This window comes from Bubalus kerabau, chromosome 7 (assembly GCF_029407905.1).
Source record: "Bubalus kerabau isolate K-KA32 ecotype Philippines breed swamp buffalo chromosome 7, PCC_UOA_SB_1v2, whole genome shotgun sequence".
Classification (NCBI taxonomy): Eukaryota; Metazoa; Chordata; class Mammalia; order Artiodactyla; family Bovidae; genus Bubalus; species Bubalus kerabau.
In genome coordinates, this window is record NC_073630.1 from 78,156,660 (window position 1) to 78,164,393 (window position 7,734).

Below are 7,734 nucleotides of genomic sequence, written 5' to 3' on the forward strand. Positions count from 1 at the left end.
CAGTGCCAGTTCAACAAGGATGTATAAAACCACAGCCTACCATGGAAAATATCACTCACCCTTAGATCAACATCTCTGTAAGGACTCTGAGGCTTGAGACTAGCAAGAAGAGTAGGCCCAATGCCCCCCGTCATCCAGTTCAGCTGGAAGAAGCCAGAGAGACCTCAATGCCCCTATTCTCAAAGAATTGGGCCTCCCATCTCTTGAGGGGGGAATGTTAGGTAGTTAGCATGGAAAAAAAGGAGTCCAGAATGGCAGTGGCTAAAAGACACAGAAGGGAAAAGCCCATGAAAATAGAACAAAGGAAGGTCAGAGGACCTAAGTGAGGACCTCAGGTAAAACAAACAGCCCTCCTGGAGATCCCAATTTATACAGGACAGGCTCAGGGGGAGGAGGGAAAAAACAAAAAACAAAAAACATTAAAAAAGCAGCCAAAATTGAGCCTCTGGCTTCGCTTTTCTTCTTGTCTTTTGGGTTGGCTCACCCTCATGCCTCGAGGATGTATTTTCCCTTCCTTGTCAAATAAAACTTAGCTGTAACACTGGTCCATCTATCGCTTCAAATTTTTGCTGTGACTAGACAGAACTGAGGAAATTACAAACTCCCCTGACAAAACTGTCACCAAAATCTATGCTGTAAACCTATCTATTGCCTTCAAAATTTCCTCCCAACCTCTTGTTTATGATGATGATGGTGATAAGGAGGAGGAGGTGGAGGAAGATGATAAGAACACTTAACATAGCATCTAACCTTTTATCAAACTTTGAAGTATACTATTCTGTGTTGTGTTGTTAGGTATACAGGCACTATATTGTACCCTGGGACTTATGCATGTAGTATAACAGAGATTCTGTACTTGCCTAATATCTCCCAGTTTCCCCCTCATTCCCAGTCCTTTGGAATCATCATTGCACTCTTCTTTTATGAGTTGACTATTTTAGATTCATCATGTGAGAACATATGTCATTTCTCTATGTCTAGCTTATTTCACTTAGACAGATGTCCTCTGGGCTCATCTACATTTTTATAAAAGGTAGGATTTTCTTCTTTGTTAAGTTGAATAACATTGCATTATATGTGTATTCCACATATTGTTTATCTTTTCATCTATCAGTACACATTTAGATTGCTTCTATCTGTGGTATAACAACACTGTGATCTAAAACAAAAACAAAATAATTGAAATTAATGGTACAAACTATCAATTCTGTAATTATAACAGTGAGTATAATAGGCAAACTGCAACAGAATATGTAATTCTAATAACATTCATGTTTACTTCTACTACCCAAAATATTTGTATTAAATAACACATCTAAGTATCAAATATATTAAAGATATAAATTTATACTAACATTAAAATGTTTACTTTTTGGTTGGGAGAGAAAGTAATAAGATATGGGAATGAGGAAACTTTAGTGATATTTGTAAATATTATTATTGATATTTTATGAAAATAAATGAATCAAATATGCAAAATGTTAACATTTTAAAACTAATATCTAAGTTCAAGACAAGGTCCAGAAAATACATTAAAATAGGATTTTCAGACAGGGCTTAAGTAATACCATTGTTGAGAAAAAGAGTGATTATGAGGACTGAGGAATCTGATAGCAAATAATAGACATTAATCATAGTACTGTACCCCTTTGGCAATTTTCAAAATCCTTGCCATCTTTGACATGCATAACTATGGTCTCCAATATGTTTTGGAACACTTACTTCAATTATATGTTCTGACCAACAAAATAGCCATCAAATTCAATGATCCCCAAGTATATTATTTAACAATAGGAAATTTATGTGGTGTTGTGATGATAGAATTTTAAAGCAGGAATAGTTTTCACTTGATTACTTTAAAAGGGTTTTAATTATAAAAAAGCATCATAGATTGTAAAACTAATTATCATTTTGAATGTTTCTACATTTAAGAAAATATTTCCATGAAGATCAACAATATATATCCTGAACATTACTTTTTAAATCCTTCTCACCAAATCTTTCCATGTAGAGAATGTGGTGATATTTCACTCAGATTTCTCCACTGGCTCTGATACTTTCTAGCTGTGTGGCATTAGACAAGAACCTCTCTAAACTTCTATCCTCACCTGTAGTAACTAAAACAATGGCCATTATTTCAAAGACTAATTTTTGTGCTTTGAAATTGATAATCCACAAACGTGTGTGTGTTTAGTTGTTCAGTTGTATCTCTTTGTGACTTCATGGACTGTAGCCCTCCAGGCTCCTCTGTCCATGGGATTTTCCTAGCAAGAATACTGGAATGGGTTGCCATTTCCTCCTCCAGGAATGCACACATACAACTTAATCATTTATTCAATAAAGTTACCAACAATTACTATTAAATAATTTAATTTTAGGGACATTTTCTTATTCTGAAATAAATTATTAAGTATTTTTTATGTTATATACTACATGTAAGTATAATCTAAATATACTTGCAAACTTGGTAGGGTTCTATACTTTTTTCTAATATTATTTTATTTTAAAGGGAGAGAAAATCATTCAAAATCACATTTGTTAGGTTCCTAAATTAATACAGACTTCTATAGATAGGTAGGTAGGTAGGTAGGCAAATAGGGGAAGGAATCAAAAAGAGAGAAAGATAAAGGGAGAGAGTAAAGAGTGACCACTTTTCCAGCAATTTGTATCCTGAATACCCTTAACTCCATTTCCCAGTCAGATAGGTCAGCATTTCTCATGGGTGTTAAGGGGAAAATCAGTTCATTTTGCAGTTTGCTCTTGGGAAGTAAATGGTTTGTATGATTTCACTTGGGAAAAATTATCATAAGGGATTTGTATTTCTTTTAGCTTCTAAGTGTCTCTCATTTTCAGTAATTTTGTTAGATATCTTTAACAAGGGAAGATTCTTAATCAGTAAGTTGTATTTGTGATCATGAGCATCTTTGTGTTAATTGGAAAAAAGGAAAATAAATGATACAGAAGAATGCATGGATATGTATATATTGTAGCCACTCAAAAAATAGTTGTGTTTTTTTGGATTTTGGGGGGAAAATTCTAGGGATTTCACTCTTTTTATAAAAATGAACATGGATTTATGTCTTTGAACAAGAAAATTATATGTTGTCAAATAAATACTCCAAATTTTGTAAATCAGGGCAATAATTTATCTTTATTTTGATAAATAGATTTCAAAATTGTTCAATATTTGAAGTATTCTGATTATATGGTTAAATAAAAATATGTACTTTTCCAATTTTTGAAATGTAAATATGTGAAACCTATGCTGAAGAAAAGCTATCTTGGCAGCTTCAGAACAGTATTGTCTCATAACCTTCATTCATGTAAACATAAATACATATTGAATTTCTTTTTCAATCAACATTTCTTCAGGAAAGTTTCCAAAGCCCTATCCATGATTTGTTTTTGTCAAGTCATATCCATCAAGTGAAGACTCTCTAAGAAAAGAAAGGTTGTAATGAGCTCTAAGGACAAAGATATAACCAAACTTTGTCTTACGTCTCTCACATTCAACTGATGTTACTGAGATATTAGGTGGTGATCACAGAATTGAGACTGAAGATAGAGATTCTTACCCAGTCTACTGAACTTTATTGAAGAATACAGGAAAAGCTAGTTAAATAAGGTATGGTGGGTGTCAGTAGGGATAAAAAGAATAAAAAACATTTAAAAGGAGTGATAAAATAGAAGGGAAAGCTAACTCTTTTTGCTAGTCATGTACTATAGAAATTAAAAAAAAAAATCTAATGGTATAATTTTGAGGCAAATTCTAAGTAGCATGATCCCAAATCTTGTGTTAATAAATCTTATCATTTAGCTTTCCCCTAAATAAAAAGCATATAACATTCTGAGGCTTTATTCCAAAATGATGATAGGCTATAAGTTTGAGGCGGCAAGAATAAACAAAAGAACAATGCAAGAAAGGTCTCATAACCCAGATACTCATGATGCTGTAGTCACTCACTTAGAGCCAGAATACTGGAATGTGAAGTCAAGTGGGCTTTAGGAAGAGGTGACAGAATTCCAGATAAGCTATTTAAAATCCTAAAAGATGAAGCTGTTAAATTGCTACATTCAATATGTCAGCAAATTTGGAAACTCAGCAGTGGCCACAGGTGTGGAAAAGGTTAGTTTTCATTCCAATCCCAAGAAGGGCAATGCCAAAGAATATTCAAATTATCATACAGTTGTGTTCATTTCACATGGTAGTGAGATTATGCTCAAAATCTTTCAAGCAAAGCTTCAACAGTGTGTGAACCAACCAAGAACTTCCAGATGTTCAAGCTGGGTTTAGAAAAAAGCAGAGGTACCAGAGATCTAATTGCCAACATTCATTGGATCACGGAGAAAGGAAGGGAATTCCAGAAAATCTCTACTTCTGCTTCATTGACTATGCTAAAGACTTTGACTGTGTGGATTACAACAGGAAAATTTTTAAAGAGATGGGAATACCAGACCTCCTTAGCTATTTCCTAAGAAACCTTAGGGTAAAAAACCAACAGTTAGAACTGGACATGAAAAAATGGATTGGTTCCAAATTGGGAAAGGATTAAGACAAGGCTGTATATTGTCACCCTGTTTATTTAACTTACGTGCAAAGTACAAAATGCAGAAAGTCAGGCTGGATGAATCAAAATAAAATCAAGATTGCTGGGAGAAATATAAACAATCTCAGATATGCAGATGATACCAGTATAGTGGCAGAAAGTGAAAAGGAACTAGACACTCTCTTGATGTGGGTGAAAAAAGAGAGTGGAAAAGCTGGTTTGAAACTCAACATTAAAAAACTAAGATTAAGGCAGGTGGTCCCATCACTTCATGGTAAATAAAGGGGGAAAAGTGGAAGCAGTGACAGATTTTATGTTCTCAGGCTCCAAAATCACTGCAGACAATGACTGCAGCCATGAAATTAAAAGACACTTGTTCCTTGGGGGGTGGGGGGGGGCAGGAAATTATGACAAACCTAGACAGCATATTGAAAAGCAGAGACTTCATTTTTCTGACAACTGTCTGTATAGTCAAAGCTATGGTTTTTCTAGTAGTCATGTACAGATGTGAGACTTGAACCATAAAAAAGGCTGAGTACCAAAGAAACGCTTTCAAATGGTGCTGCTGGAGAAGACTCTTGAGAGTCTCTTAAACTGCAAAGGGATCAAGTCAGTCACTCCTAAAAGAAATCAACACTGAATATTCATTGGAAGGATTGATGGCTGAAGCCGAAGTTCCAATACTTTGGCCACTAGATGCAAAGAATCCATTCAAAGGGAAAGACCCTGATTCTGGAAAAGACTGAGGGCATGAGGAGAAGGGAGCCACAGAGGATATGGTGGTTAGATAGCATTACTGACTCAATGGACATGAATCTGAGTAAACTCCAGGGGATGGCACTGGGCAGATGAGCCGCGCATGCTGCAGGCCCTGGGGTTGCAGAGTGGGACAAGACTTAGTGACTGAACAATACTAACAAGGCTGGGAGATTCTTTAGCATCAGATTCAAAGGTATATGCTTCTTTCTCCAACCAAAAATGATTTGGTAAAAATTTCTACCATTTTGATGAAAATATATTTTCTTTGCTTTAATTGACTTCGAAAATCAGTCTTATTGGAATTTTTTTTTCTGCTTTATTATATTTCTAATGAGAGGCCAGGGAGTTTGGATTTTACTGGTTTCCTTAGAAATTGTTTATATGTACTTACAGCACTTGTGTGCCGTCTGTAAAATTAATAAAGGTAAGAAAAATTTATTTCTAGCACACTGAGAAAAAGGAGGTAAGTGAGTGGGAAGGCTGTGCTTTTCCTATCAAAATGCAACAGTTTTTGCAATGCAGAAATAAAAATAAATTCAACCTCAAGACATAAGCATATGCTCTAAATTGTACTGAGGTTTCCTACTAGCTATTTGGTCTAAACACTTCAAGTTCATAATGCAGTGTTAGGCTACAATAAAAGCAAAGAACTGTTTTTAAAAAATATCTCAGTGGTGTGATTCAAAGAGGGATTACTGGAATCATTGACAATATTATCATGATCATATCTCCTCCCTTATCAAGAGGTTTACAATTCACTAGACTTGTGTGACTTATCCATCTGCCACATGGTAGTTATTGGCATTTTTTGAATGAGTGCTTAAAGGAATGAATGAATAAACCATCAGCAACTTAAATTATACAACTTTCCGTTAGTATTTACATATGGTATTTATATCATTTTTATATGAGAATATTTTCCTTATTAAGTTAAAGTGAAACATATGTATATGTTTACAAAATAACTTCATAGATGTCTAATGTTGGAGGTATTTTTGAAGTGTTTTTCAAAGGATAAATATAAAATTATACCATGTTTTGTTCTGATGACTAATATGGGTCTACCTCTTCTTCAGTTCAGTTCAGCTCAGTTGCTCAGTCATGTCTGACTCTTTGCAACCACAGGAATCGCAGCACGCCAGGCCTCCCTGTCCATCACCATCTCCCGGAGTTCACTCAAACTCACGTCCATCGAGTCGATGATGCCATCCAGCCATCGCATCCTCTGTCATCCCCTTCTCCTCCTGCCCCCAGTCCCTCCCAGCATCAGAGTCTTTTCCAATGAGTCAACTCTTCCCATGTTCTTAATATATATTAATAACTTATAGACTCTCCTTATTTGGATCATATGTCTTTATATTTATATATACATCGCTTAAAGTATATAATTTGTCCTATGGAGATCAGAAAAAAGAGGTGTTTTCCACTACTACCTCCATCTCAGTTAAAACACTCAGATTGTAAATATTTTCATATCTTTTTTTCTTATGTGTGTGTAGTTAGTGTATATTTTATATTTCTTCATGATTAATATCTATATAACCAAATGTCAAATTTTAGGTTAAGACCCAAGCATAAATATATTACATAGACTTAAATTTTATTTACAGGGTTGTCAATATAGTCTTATTACTCTATTTCATTTTTGATCTTTAATGAAGTACCTATGAGTTATGATGTGGAAAAATGTCAGGATGAGAAAATGATGATCTCCATTTTTTTCCTAGCCATGACATTTCAGTATTATGAGCTATATCCCATAAGGTCAGGACTGTGTGACCTATTTTGCTGTACTCATTATCTACTAATCCCAAAACAGAGGCCAAGATAAAAGAAGGAGTACATTTTAAAAGGATTGCTGGCCATGGCTTTATATAATGTGTTGCCTGGATGTATGGGGAGATATTGCACATTGGCTTTTCAAGGTGAGAAAACCCAAATTGTCATAAAAAATTAACTCATGCTCCACCATTTAAAAAAACAAACTAGCAATAAGATGATCTCTTACCACCTTGTACCACCTTTTTGTATGACAGAGAGGAAAAGTGAAGCCATCTTTTTATGGAATCTCCTCTTTTGCCTCATGAGCATACATTTATGAGGATAGGGTTGAAATACAATTTTTAAAGTATCACAAAATTATTTTCATTTACTTTTACAACTATCCTATCATGACAAACAATAGTAACATAATGCTCAAAGCTAATAACAAGTTAACTATATCTACAAAAAACATCTAGGTTAAGAATCACAATGTTGGCAATTCCAACCTGGTAACATGCTTTTTTTTCCCCCCCGTAATCTTAGAAGAAAAATTGAGAGTTCTTTTTATTCCTGAGATTAATCAGCTAAAGAAAATGGATATTCACCTCACTTCTGAATAATGTCTGTAATATCTAACTCCAAAAAGAAAAGCTAGGTCTTAAAA